Below are 14,458 nucleotides of genomic sequence, written 5' to 3' on the forward strand. Positions count from 1 at the left end.
AAATCCCAAAGTAGATGGTCCAGGGCTGGTGTGGTGCCCATACATTGTCCTCTGGGGCCCAGGTGCCTTCCCTCCTTATGTCCCTCCTGGCCTTACGAAAAGCTTTCTTCCTCAAGGTCATCTTAGGATCCAAGGTGGCTGCTGGTGCTCCAGCCACATCATCTGCATTCCAGGAAGGAAAAAAGGAGGGACCCTGCTATGTGCTTTCCCAGAAGAACAAACAAACGACTTCTATCTACAGCTCACTGGCCACGCCAGCTGTAAAAGAGGGTAGGAAATGTAGTCTTTTATATAGGCACAGGGTCACCCACAATAAAATCAGTGTTATTTTACTAAAGAAGAGGGATGAGGAGAAGCTTGGGTAGGCAACTAACAATATCTGTGGAAAAAGGTACAATTGGAAGCCATGTAGTATAAACAAGTAAATGATGGTACACCCACAAGAAAGGAAACTACCCCGCTACTAACAGTCTAGTTTTTTGGAAAATTCTTACTAATGTGAGACAATGTCTCTGACACAATGTCACATGGGAAAAAAATGGGACCTAAAACTACCCAAAGATCTCCATTTTTGTAAACACGCTTCCCATTCACACACACACGTGCACATATAAACACATACGTGACAGGACAAAGACTTCAAAGACCATGATTTTCATAGCATTTTTCTCTAATTAAAGCAGTTATAGGTGGACTTTATTTTCCTTTTTATGCTTTATTTTTCAGATGTTTTCAATAAACAGATGTTGCTTAATGGTAAAAATAGACAAGTCGTTAAATTTTTAAATAAAAAGTAGAAGCGAGTGGAATCCTCACTTGTGGCTTGGTTTGGTGCCATTTCACCATGTGGTAAAGCCTGGTGCCAAGAAGAAAAGAAAGAGAGAGGGGGTAGAAATGGGAAAGGAAAAAAGAAGGGGAGAAAAGCAGAGAGGAGAGGGAGGGGGAGTGGTGAGGTGAGAAAGAACCATCAGGAAGGGCGAGGGAGGGGAGGGGAGAGAGGAAGACCAAAGATTCCCGAGATGCTGTGCTTTTTTTCTGGGAAGGACTCCAGAAAGGGCACTGGACTTGTGTTTCCTCCACAAACTCCCAAGAGTCCTGGTCCACACCACACCCCTGCCTGACATCAATCCCCATCCTCTCGAAGGGCGAGCTCTAAGGGAGGCCCTTGCGTATTTTCTTTGATCAAGTGACCCATGCAGGAAAGTCCACAGCTGGCACTGACTCACCCCTCTCCCCTGGCTGTTCCTGCCCCAGAGCCTCTGGAGCCCCCGTTGCTCGTTTTTGACTTGTTTCTATGAGCTCTGCAGCTGTCTCAACTCCAAAGCCTCCCCAGACTCCACTCCAGGCTGGAGCTTGTACCGGAGGTGGGTGGAGATGGGGTTCATCTCTAGCCAGTTATGCCCTAAGAGGAGACGGAAATCAAAACCAATAGATAAATAATGTGGTTCACCAGCCTCTCCAGACATCCTGCCTGGGACGGAGTCAGACCTTGGAAAAGTTCATGGGAAATCCTGGGATCAAATGCTTACTCAGCAACCACAAGCTGTATCTTGGGTCTCAGTTCCAAACAACAAAGATGGAAGTTTCTTTTAAGATGCTCTCTTCCCCCTGACCAGCCAGCACACCATTTCCAAACACAGGGGCCTCCAAAATACAATCCTGAAACGGAACTTGAAATTTAAATCCCAATTCTCAGAACTCATGCAGTCAAAACACAGGCCTGAGGGTCCCAAAGAGTTTACGGGCAATGGCAAGTATGCTTCCACCCCCGCCGGACCGTCCTCGCTCACTGCTCCCAGCAGCCAAGAGATGCAAGAGTGTAACCAAACCTGGACTGCTAGTGATTAGGAGCCTGCCATTACTGACCACCTGCAACACAGATCATGCAACTGGGGGACTGAATTTTTAAATTGTATTTAAGTTTAATAAACCTCAATGTTAAAGCTGTACAGTAAAAAATATTTTTCTAAAAGACAACTTTATTGTTTTGTAGCACTTCTGTATTCGTTTCATATTGCAGCCATGAGAGATGTTTATCCTGAAACAGCACAATTTTTTTTCTCTTACAGCTCTGGACATCGGAAGTCAGAAATGGGTCTTAACTGGCTCAAATCAAAGTGGTCTTACTGGCTCAAATCAAAGTGTCTGCAAGCTGTATTCCCTCCTGGAAGCTCTAGGGGAGAATCCATTTCCTTGCTTTTCCCACCTTCATTCCTTGGCCTTCATTCCTTGGTTCATGGCCCTCTTCCTCCATCTTCAAAGGCAGCAATGTTGAGTCTGACTATTCTTCCATAGTTACAGCTCCCTCTAAGCACAGCTGAAAAAGATTCTCTGCTTTCAAGGACCATTGTGATTTCACTGGGCCCACCCTGATAATCCGGGACAACCTCCTCATTTTGAGGTCACCCGATTAATTCCACCTTCATCCTTAATTCTCTTTGCCATGTAAGGTGACTTATTCATAGATTCCAGGGATTAGGACATGCACATCTTTGGGGCACCATTATTCAGGCTACCACACAAAAGTTCGTAACTTTCCATCCCATCAGCTATTATTATAGTATATTTGTATATGTGTTGAGCAAGTGCACTGTTTCTAGTACCAGCCATAAACATAGCACAGGCCTAACTGGTATCAATGGATTGGTGCACTTAGGATGATTCTTTGTCTATGCATTAATGTGACATCGTGGTGTATTTACTTTCATATCTTATGCAGATAGAACAAGTTATTGTGATATCTATGCAATGAAGTTGAAATTCTTATTATTTTAATTTTAATATAAAGTTATTTTTCAAGTTTTAAAAAATAAATATGGAGAAGCAGATTTCATAATGGAGGAATCCTACTGATGTAAAATTGAGTAGACATGCGGAACAGTAAAGGAAACCTGAAAACATCACAAATTTCACAATGAATGGTCATTGTAATTTGCTTCAGCAGGAAAAAATTAAAAGCTTTTTATTTGCTGGGTAAAAGATAACAAAATGAACAACAGTAACAGATACTTTTATCAAATACATAATGAATTTGAAAAGAAATTTCCTCTCAAGCATCAAAAAAGAATCAACAAAATAAGTCAACTGGAATCAGAATGAAATGTCCAATAATAAAATTTTAATGCGTTTTAACAAGATCTGAGCTTGTAACTCTGGCCAGCTATAAAATCATTTGATTTCTCACACAGAAAAATGGAATCATTTTTAGATGTAGAGAATTTTTAAATTATTATGTCAGTTATAAAAATTTTGTTAGAATATGAGGAAAAGATTTAAAATGATATTTCACAAAAGTACAAAATCTTCAATTAAGCCATCAAACAATTGACTGTAGAATTCAAAACCTCTCTAAAAATATCAAAGACTGGAAGTCCTAGCTAACGCAATAAGACAAGAAAAGGAAACAAAAGGTATACGGGTTGGGAAAAAAGAAATAAAACTATCTTTGTTCACAGATGACATGGTCATCTATGTCAAAAATCTCAAAGAATTAATTAAAAAAAAACAAACTCCTGGAACTAATAAACAATTATAGCAAGGCTGCAGGATACAAGGTTAATGTATAAAAGTCAATCCCTTTCCCCATATCAGTAATAAACATGTGGAATTTGAAATTAAAAACACAATTCTATTTATATTAGCATCCCCCAAAATGAAATACCTGGATATAAACTTGACAAAATATGTATAAAATCTACTGAGGAAAATGACAAAATTCTGATGTACAAAATCATAAAAGAACTAAATAAATGGAGAGATATTCCATAATGATGGTTAAGAAGACTCGATATTGTCAAGATGTCAGTTCCTCCCAACCTGAGCTATAGATTCAGTGAAATTCCAATTAAAATCCCAGCGAGTTATTTTGTGGTTTTCAACAAACTAATTCTAAAGTTTATATAGAGAGCAAATGATCCGGAATAACCAACACAATATTGAAGGAGAACAAAGTCGGAAGACTAACACTGTCTGATTTCAAGACATACTATAGAGCTACAGTAATCAAGACAGTGATATTGGCAAAAGAATAGACAAACAGATCAATGGAACAAAATAGAGAGCCCAGAAATAGACCCACATAAATATAGTCAACTGACCTTTGACAAAATAGCAAAAGTAATAATATGGAGCAAAGATAGACTCTTCAACAAACAGTGTTGGAACAACTGGACATCCACATGCAAAGAAGAGAATCTAGACACAGATCTTACACCCTTCACAAAAATTAACTCAAAATGGATCATAGACCTAAACATAAAATGTAAAACTATAAAACTCTTAGAAGATAACATAGAACACCTAGATGACCTTGGGTATGGAGATGACTTTTTAGATACTACACCAGAGGCACAATCCATGAAAGAAATAAACAATAAGCTAGACTTCATTAGAAGAAAATATTTGAAAAAGACACATCTGATAAAGGACTGTGATCAAAATAAACAAAGAACACTTAAAACTCAACAATAAGAAAACAAACTACTCAATTTAAAAATGGGTTAAAAACCTTAACAGACACCTCACCAAACAAGATACACAGATGGAAAATAAACATATGAAAATATGTTTTACATCATATGTCATCAAGAAAATGCAAATGAGATACACACCTATTAGAATGGCCAAAATCTGGAACTCGACAACACTAAATGCTGGTGAGGATGTGGCACAACAAGAACCCTCATTCAGTGCTGGTGGAAATGCAAAATGGTACCGCCACTTTGGAGGACGGTTTGGCAATTTCTTTTTTTTTTTTTTTTTTGCGGTACGCGGGCCTCTCACTGTTGTGGCCTCTCCCGTTGCGGAGCACAGGCTCCAGACGCACAGGCTGAGCGGCCATGGCTCACGGGCCCAGCTGCTCCGCGACATGGGGGATCTTCCCGGACCCATGTCCCCTGCATCGGCAGGCGGACTCTCAACCACTGTGCCACCAGGGAAACCCCCAACAATTTCTTACAAAACTAATCATAGTCTTACTATATTATCCAGCAATCACACACCTTGGTATTCACCCAAAGGAGATGAAAACTTATGTCCACACAAAAACCTGCCCACGGATGTTTATAGCAGCTTTATTCATAATTACCAAAACTTGGAACAAACCATGATGTCCTTCAGCAGGTGAATGGATGAGTAAACTGTGGTACATCCAGATAGTGGAATATTATTCAGTGCTAAAAAGAAATGAGCTATCAAGTCATGAAAGGACATGGAGGACTATTCAATCCATATTATAAAGTGAAAGAAGCCAATCTGAAAAGACTACATCCTATATTATTCTAAATATGATATTCTGGAGATGGTAAAACTATGGAGATATTAAAAAGATGAGTGTGTGCAGGGGTTGGGGGCATTGTGGGGAAGGATGAAGACAGAACACAGAGGATTTTTAGGGCAGTGAAAATACTCTGCATGACACCATAATGGTGGATACATGTGGATATCCACAATGGTGGATACTAATGTCATACATTAGTCCAAATTCAGAGAATGCATTGTCCAATACCAAGAGTGAACTGTGATGTAATTATGGACTCTGGGTGATTATGATGGGTCAATGCAGGCTCATAAATTGTAACAGATGCACCACTCTGGTGTGGGATGTGGATGATGGGGGGGCTGTACATGTGCGGGGGCAGGGGTATATGGGAAATCTCTGTACCTTCCCCTCAATTTTTCTGTGAACTTAAAACTGCTCTAAAAAATTATCATAATTTAAAAAATAGAACTCATGGCATAGATAATTTTGAATCTTCTACATCTGTCAGAGAAGAATTTCAGCTAGAAATGAGAAAATTAGTTTCTATGACGACAGATGATACTTCAGTTATGTTAGATCAAACATTCAGATTTACTGGGATTTTAAAACAAGAGACTGATGTTTCCTTAATGTTTTGTTCCACTCTATGATACATATAAAATATTTGTGTTCAGTTTTCTGGAGCAGACTCTGAAAAGTGTCATGGACAAAACAGTTAAAACCATTTAGTATTTATGTACAAATGCTATGAATCACCACAATTTATAGAACTCCTGAAAGAAGTAGAAGGCAATGAATTTAATGATCTTATGTTCTTTGCTCATTAGCTGAGTCATGAAAGAGTTTTTACAAAGATTTGCTGTAGTGTTAACTCCAATTCAAGATTTATTTGAAACAAAAGATATACTTGCCATATATTCCTTAATCAAAGACAAAAAATGCTGGTTTGATTTAAAGTTTTCTCACTGTTATCACATAACAGATGAAAGACCTAAATTTGAAGCTCCAAAGAAGAGAAAAGCTTATTGATGACCTAGCTAGACAGGTAGGAGAATTCATAATGAAATTTAAACCTTTCATAGTACAAATCAATAATAATGACGTTCACATTTTTTTTCAACTTAAATCAATGTGCAGAAGATTTTAATTGCAATTGACAATATTATGTAAATTGCCACAAAAACTATTTTAAAAATTTGAGGAATGCTTTGTTAACGATAAATTTAGAGTTCCTTTTCAATTTATGTGATGCCTCTATTGCTGTCAACGTTAATAATACTGAGTTAGCACAAGAGTTCGTGAATTTATTTAACTTAGTTTTAAAGCTGATACACTTTTACTTCAAAGTCAAATCATTTCTAAAAAAGATGGACCAATTTTGTCAATGGGGATGCAAATATTAAAAGAAAATGGCATTTTATACACAATTCAATCACTGGAAAACGTTTCTGTGTTTGGAGCAATTTAGATATGGGAATCTACTTTTCCAACTGTAAACTTTACAAAATCTAAATACAAATCAAGTACTTCTGATGAAAGCTTAGCAGCTAAATTGAAATGTACTATAAATATAAAACACATACACTAGATTTCAAAGATTTAAAACAAAACAGAAAGAATGTAAAATATCCCATCAATAATTTTTGTATCACGTGTTGAAATATTTTTCAACATGTTGAAATATTTTTATATCACATGTTGAAATATTTTTGATATACTACCTAAAATATATTTTAAAAGTTAATTTCATCTGTTTCTAGTTTTAGCATGTTTCCAATTTTTTACTAGAAAGTTTTAAATTACATATGTGGCTCACATTGTTTTCCTACTGAACAGTGCAGAGTTAGACTTTCTTTTCAGAGAAAATGAAGGTTCCAGTAAAGAGATGTCATTCCTTTCTTCGGCTCCTTGTTTCAGATCATGGGTCCAACTCCATTGGAATAAAGGTTGCAAAATGGTAGCCAAATTCAGTCTGCAAATTTGATCTAATCCATGTTGGTGTTAAAAAAAAAATGCCTTAGTCGCCAGCACAGTAAAATTGGAAAATTACACACAAGCATTCAATTCTTGGCCTTCTTTGAAAAACCAGATCCTGCCAATCTGAGCCCATATTTCCAAGTGGCGATACCTGGTCCAGAACCCAGTGCCAAGTGGTCCTCCTTTGCCCAACGTGGTTCTGTGTGTGAGCCAATTTATCAAAGTTGGGTGTCCAGAGTTTTCCAGCCTCATAAAATTAACCAAGAGGATTTTGCTCTTTCTCATTGTCCGATAGAGTTTAAATGGAATTACCACTTCTTTGAAGATTAGCTTGAATCCACATAAAGTCAAAGTCATTCTTTTTTAATGACAGATTTTTGACAAACTTTTCAATCTCTTCTATGGTTGTTTTAAGTTTCTCCTGTGGTTGTTCTATGTGGCAACTTTTTAAAGTCTTCTTGTGTCAATTTTACGTATTTATATAATTCAAGAAAGTCATCTTATTGCTTCACTCGATTTTTAAATATCCTCTTGTAATTTTAAAATATTCTCTTATAATTTAAAAAGTCTTGTTCATATCTGTGATCATATATCCTTTCTCTATTTTTATGTTGCAAATATTCGTTTTAGTCTCTTTATGATACAAGTTTCTGAGGTGGTTGTCTGTTATTAATCTTTTGAAATAAACTATCAACTTTACTATTTTTCCTAATTAATTTAGGCTTTAATCTCTAATAACTTTCTGTTTTCTGATTTATTTATATTGTTTCTTTTTTATATTATTTAGTTAAATTAGTAGTTCATTTATATCCACTCATTCTTTTTTTTAATAATAAAAAATATTTTAGGCTATGGATTTCCCTCTGAATACAGCCTAGGCTACATCCAAGGCATTGCTTCAATATATTAATGTCTAAAGGGCTAACATTTAAGTTTTCATTTCCTCCTCGATCTGAAAACCATTTAGAAGAGTATGCTTTAAACTTTCCCAGTAAAATTATCTATCAACAAGGAAAAGGATCATTAAATTGTGGTAAGTTCATACAAAGAAATACTACACAGCAATGAATAAGAATGAGACTGATCTATACAACAGTAGGTATGAATGTCAAAAACATCATGCTGAACAAAAGAAGACAGACACAGCAGACTACATGCTATATAATCACATTTGTATAGGATTCAAGAACAGACAAAGCTAACCTGTGGTGACTGGAGTTAGAATAGTGGTTGCCTCTGGAGAGAGGCACCGACTAGAAGCAGTGCAGAGGAGTGTTTCGAAGGTTCTCTGTCATTTTACATGTGTAAAAATTAAGATGTATACTTAACACACTTTGTGCACTTTATGGTATGTAAGATGTACTTTAATTTTTTAAGGGGAGAAAAATCTAGTTTTCTTACAAATATCATAAAACATTATTGTCAGAGAATGTGACCAGTAAATTATCTCCTTTCTAAGATTTGTTAACATTTTCTTCTTGGCTGGAGTAACGGACCCTGTTGGTTTCTATTCAGCATCCTTCTCCCCCTCCTCCTTCCCGCCCCAGCGGTGATTTTGCTCCCTTCTGCATGCAGCCCATGGGGAAGCTGACCCCATCCAGCTCTAGGGTCAGTTATGAGTGGTCTCAGACATCATGTTGATTCCATCCCTCTTGCTCAAGGTTCCAGGTTTAAACCAATCTGTGCATTCTCTTGGCAAAACTTTCTGGATTTGAGGGCAGCCATCTGATATCAGTTAGCTCAAATATGACTAAAGGGAAGGATTTGTATTCCACATATGGAAAAGAACTTTCTTCCTGTTTCCCAGTAGATGGGAACAGGAGGCTCCTACCCGGATCTTTGAAATAACTCACCCTTCCCAGACGTCCTGGATGTGGGCTCACATGTTTCCTTCTTATTTAAAAACAAAAGCAAAAAACACAAAACAAAAAACCTGTTTGAGTCCAGGTTTTTGCTCACTGCAGCCAAGAACTCTACCAGGGAGCCAAGTCCATGACTGAGCAGTGAGAGTGCCCCATGGGCCGAGGAGAAGAGTGAGGCTATTCCTTTGGAACAAGGTTGTACTAATATATAATAAATCAAGCCTGTCAATTGTGTTGCTCAAATCCTTTATCTGCTTATTGGTCCAGGTGATCTATGTAATTATGAGAGGGGGATGTCGAGGTCTGCTGCTGTGATCATGGCTTTGTCAGGATCTTGTCTTAGAGCCTGTGCCCAGTTTGGTGGATTAAGATTCATGCCTGTTATGACGTCTTGATGGACTGTAGATTGTATCCATATAAAATACTTCTTTTTCCTGTTTCCTGCCTTTGGCCTTCAGTGTTCTACCTCATCTGATAGTAATATTTCCAACCTAACCTCGGTTTTCCCTTTGTGCTGCCCAGTATATCCTGCCTGGTTCATCTCTTTACCACTAAACTTTCCAGATAGTTTTATTTATAGTATGACTCTCTAGGTAAGAGTTTATAGTTGGTTTTGGCTTTTTAAACCAAATCTGAGTCTTTCATCTCTACTTGTTTAATAAATGTTCACCATCTAATTTTGTTTTGTGTTTATCCATCTTTTTTCCTTTCTTTAATTTTGTTGAATTAAGTTTTCCTGTTCTCCCTATTTTCCTCTTGGACTTTGGAAATTTGACTACTGTGTGCCTTTAAAGATTTTACCAAACATAGTTAAACCTATATTTCTTCATCAGTATCAAAATTTCTTAAATATTTATTTCTTACCACCTCCACCCGCCAAAGCAAGCCCATGGGCAACTTCCATGAGCAAACTGTATACAAAAGATCCTCCGTCTCCAAACTGGTATTTACTACCCTCCCCCTCATTGATTTCCTGCATAAAACTTATGACCAACTGGCCTGCCATAGATTGAGTTGTTTTGTCTATATCTTTCCACATTAGCTCCAAGAGGGCAAGAATATTTATCTTTTTTCAGTCTGTTATAGCTCAAGGGCCTGGCATAGTGCCTGGTACATTGTAGAGGCTTTAAAAATATCTGTTAAATAAATGAATGAATGCCTTTATATTTCTCTCTTCCCAAGTTATAAGTGATTTGGAATTTCAGTCCCCAGATACGAATTTTTTTCCTGTTTATGTAGTTTACCCACAGAACAACTACAAGTTGTTCCAATAAGTACAAGTACTATGTCCATGCTGCAGATGAGAAACTGTAAACTCAAGAAGTTTAAGTAGTTTCAGGCTGATACAGCTTAGTAATGGCCAAGCTGAGACTTGAAGTGAGATTTGCCCAACAGTAAAATTTGCATTCTTAACTGTTCAGCTAGGCACGTGTGCATGAATGCACACACACACACACACACACACACACACACGTTGTAAACGCTTCCTTTGTGTCACCTGTCAGCTCAGGTGGAAAAGCTCAAGATGAGACCCACAGTAATCCTGATCATGCCACCCCTTCCTCGGGGTCCAGCTCCAATGCCACCTTTTCTGCGATGCTTCTCCAGCTCCCATCAATCAGGATAACTCTGGACTTTTTCTTTGTTGCCAACTTCTATCTTACATTATAGTTATGTGAGCATCCTCTTGGTTCCCCAGATAAACTGTATCCTCCCTGTGGGGCTCCATCTGAGGCCCCTGTCTTGACTACTGCCCCCAGGACAGTATCCAACCACACTGATGAATTGAATTGCTGAGAGGTGGTGCCAGTGGCCTTGACCCATCCAGACCAAGATCCACCTCCTCCAGGTAGCCTTCCTGGACTACTTCTAGCTGAATACCAACTCCCCCTCTCTGACCTTTCACTGCAGTTAGAATTAATTCTAAGAATTCTGTTGCTAGGTTGTTCTCAGGCAGAAGAAAAACAAGCCAAATGAAAGAGTATGACTGCAAAGCCCCTAGGGAAGAAAGCAACGCGTGCCTGGGAGCATCATCTCTCAAGTGCTGCTCCCTTGTGGTCTGAGTCTGGAACTCCACCCAGGCAACCAGACCTGAGGCGTGATTTTTTTACTCACTGACGGATTTCATTCCTAGCTGGCCAGCCCAATGTTGCTCCAGAAAATGATTACACTTTGTTGCCTTCTTTAAAAATCCCTGCTGCTTTTCACCCGGAGATCAGTACTCAGAGTTGCCCGTGTATGATGCAGCTTGACTGCAAACCAACATCTGTGTTTTGCAGCGTCTGCTGTTGTGACTTCAGGTTTGGGGCTCATTTTTGAAAGTTCTGCTTGTTTCAGTGGATACAACAGTGAATGAGGCAGACATATTCCCTGTACCCATGAGTGTACATGTTAGTGGGGGAGATAGACACTTAACAATAATCCCAGAAACAAATTTGCTTGTGATCACAGGCTGTGAAACCAGCTGTCTGATACAGAAAGCCATCGATGCCATTATGGCCCGAAGTCATGGTGTCCTGGGCTCTGTCCTGTTCTCTTGGACTCAAGTGCGACCCGACTTCCCTGGGAGGAGAGTCCAGTACTGAGTGGTTCCGAGCCCAGATTCAGGAAACAAGCTATCTGGATCCTTACTCTGCCTCTTTCAACTTATTTGATCTGGGGCAAGTTATTCTGAAAAGCCTGAGTTTCCTCTTTTGCATAATGAAAATAATAATAGTACCCACTTCATAGGATTCTTGAGAGTAGAAAGTAAAATCTTATTTTAACATCCGGTGCTGGGCATATACTAAGCACTCAAATGTAGCTCCTATTTCACTCGTGTGTGTGCACAGGGTATGAAGCTGGGTCTAAATCCTTCCCAGTTGACCGATAGGCATTTATGTGCAGGTAGATTCCATTCTACAAAGGAAGGTTCACACCAAACACCTCTGTTTTCCTGGACAGTGACAGGTCGGTGTTGAGGACAATGCCATGTACATCACTATCATATCCCTGCCCAACATCTACCCACTTCTTTGTGAACAGATGCTGGGCTGGACTTGGGCATCAGTGGCCAGCTGTGGGTCATGAAACAACTAAGTTGATTCAGAAATCCAGCTTCTCATTTGCCAGCCTCTCTTGCAGCTAGGAGTAGTCATGTGGCTTGGTTCCAAGTGGTAATCTGATGACGGATTTTCTGGAAAAGCTTTTCTTTTCCTGATAAATGAGTCATGTGACTAACACAACCCTTTTCCTTTCTTCTTGCCTTGAACTCAGATGCAACACCTGGAGCTATGGCCACCTTCTTGTGACCATGAGGCAAAAGAATGAGGAAGAGAGTCAACATGATAAGGATGGCAAAACGGAAAACTAGAAAAGGCTGAATCCCTGAGGGCACAGTTTACAGCTGAGCCCGGAACAAACAACCCACCTACCTGTGGTCTTGTTTATAAGGAATCCAGGGAAGATAGATTTTATTTAACCTGCAGCTGAATACATCCTTCATAGATTTGCTTTGCATGACTCACAAGTAGCAGCTCTCATCTCAGGGAATTTGCTGACAGTGGCTCTCCCCTCTAGGAGCTAGTTCCAAGCCAGATGGGAAGGTTGGACTCCTCTATTTGCCCGGACGGTGGACTGACCACTAAGAAGAGGAGACCTTTTATCAAGAGGAAATCCAATCGCCTAGATATTCTTCTGCCTTCCCATGGCTTGCATTGGGCCAGGCTGCAGGAAGTTATCAGGGCAATTAAATGAGATGTTCTCAGACTCTCCTCACCAAGATTCATGATTGAACACACATAGCAGACTCAGCGACCCCAGAAAAGCATTCTGGGAAACTGTGGGTTCCCGAATTCCCATCCACCCCTACTGATGGTCTCACCAGCTTCTGCTCAGGGTTTTGTTTATTATTATCAAAAGGTCATGGTGGTTGACCAGCAGCATGAGCTGCAAAATTCCTAGACCCGGGCTGTGGCCTGTTCAAGTCATTTTCCTGTTGTCAGGCTTCAGGGTAAACAGGGTTGGCATGTCCCAAAGAGCGGCCAAATCCCTCCGATCTCCCTAGTTCGGACACATCCAGTGTGTGTGCTCCCGGACTGCACTCAAACCTGCCCTGCATGATGGTCACGATTCCCTGGACACATCAGCCAGGGTCCCCTTGTCCTCCTTGCTCCACTGGGCTGTCCTCGGCTGGAGGTGCAGAATCCTTGACCCCCGACCCCAATCCCAAACCTCCCCTCCGCCGCCCTCCATCACTGTAACTGGCGCCAGCACCCACGAGCCAGACGTCATTCCTGAGTCCCGTTTCCTTCATCCCCTGCAACCAATTCACTATCAGGCCTGCTCACTATACCCCAGAACCATCCACCGAAACTTCCCGCTTCTCTGCAGCTCTACATCTCCTGCCCCAGCCCAGTTCACCAGCCGCGCTCAGCTGCAGAGGACATAGCGCTTTGGGCCCTGCTTCCCGCCCATCCACACCCCAACGGGCGCCACAGCGACCTTTGCACAACCCAGATCCGATCTTTCTCCCTTGCCTAAGCCCTCCGATGGCTTCCACTGCGCAGAAAATCCAGGTGCCTGAGTTCACTCTTCCCCGAGACCCACGAGCCTAGGTAGCCTAGCTCCTGCTTCCCACCGTCTTTGCTCGCTCTGCGCCAGCCTCACTGACCTCCTTTCTTTTCCTGGGCCGCACGGGGACCACTCTAGCCTCCCAGCCTTCCAGCTCACTGTTCCCGCTGCCCGCACCACCTTTTCAGGACTGGCGGCTCCACCTCCTCCAGAGCTCAGCCAAGAGCCGCCTTCCAGCTCTGGCTCTCGTAGCCCCGCCCACTCTGGCTCTCGTAGCCCCGTCCACGCCCCGCCCCGCCCCGCTCCCCCCCCCCCCCCCCCCCCCGTTAGTCAGTCTTCTTTTCTTTATGGCCGCCTTTGCCTTTGCCAGCTGCAGTTGGCTTGTGGATTTATCTGATTTGTCAGCCACGCCCCCACTCCCTACCCCCAACTAGAATGTGGGCTCTTTCCAGGCTGGGGTTCTTTGCCAGTAAAGAACCTGCTTTGCCAGTGCCGAGAGCATTGCTTGGAACATAGTAAGTGCTCAATAAATTGATACTTCCACGACTCTTCAAGCTGGAAGAAATCCAAAAAATCATCTACTATAGGATTGCAAATTTGCAAATTTTAGAAAAAAAAAGGTAAATATGCCAGTTAAATTTGAATTTCAAATATTTCAAATCCAAATCCAAATGAATAACTTTTTAATATAAGTATGTCCTCTGCAATGTTTGGGACATATTTGTACCAAAAACTTGTTCATTGTTTATCTGAAATGCAAATTGAACTGGGCATCCTGTATTTTTTCTGGCAACCCTAGTCTGATAGA

This window comes from Pseudorca crassidens, chromosome 15, assembly GCF_039906515.1.
Source record: "Pseudorca crassidens isolate mPseCra1 chromosome 15, mPseCra1.hap1, whole genome shotgun sequence".
NCBI classification, from domain to species: domain Eukaryota; kingdom Metazoa; phylum Chordata; class Mammalia; order Artiodactyla; family Delphinidae; genus Pseudorca; species Pseudorca crassidens.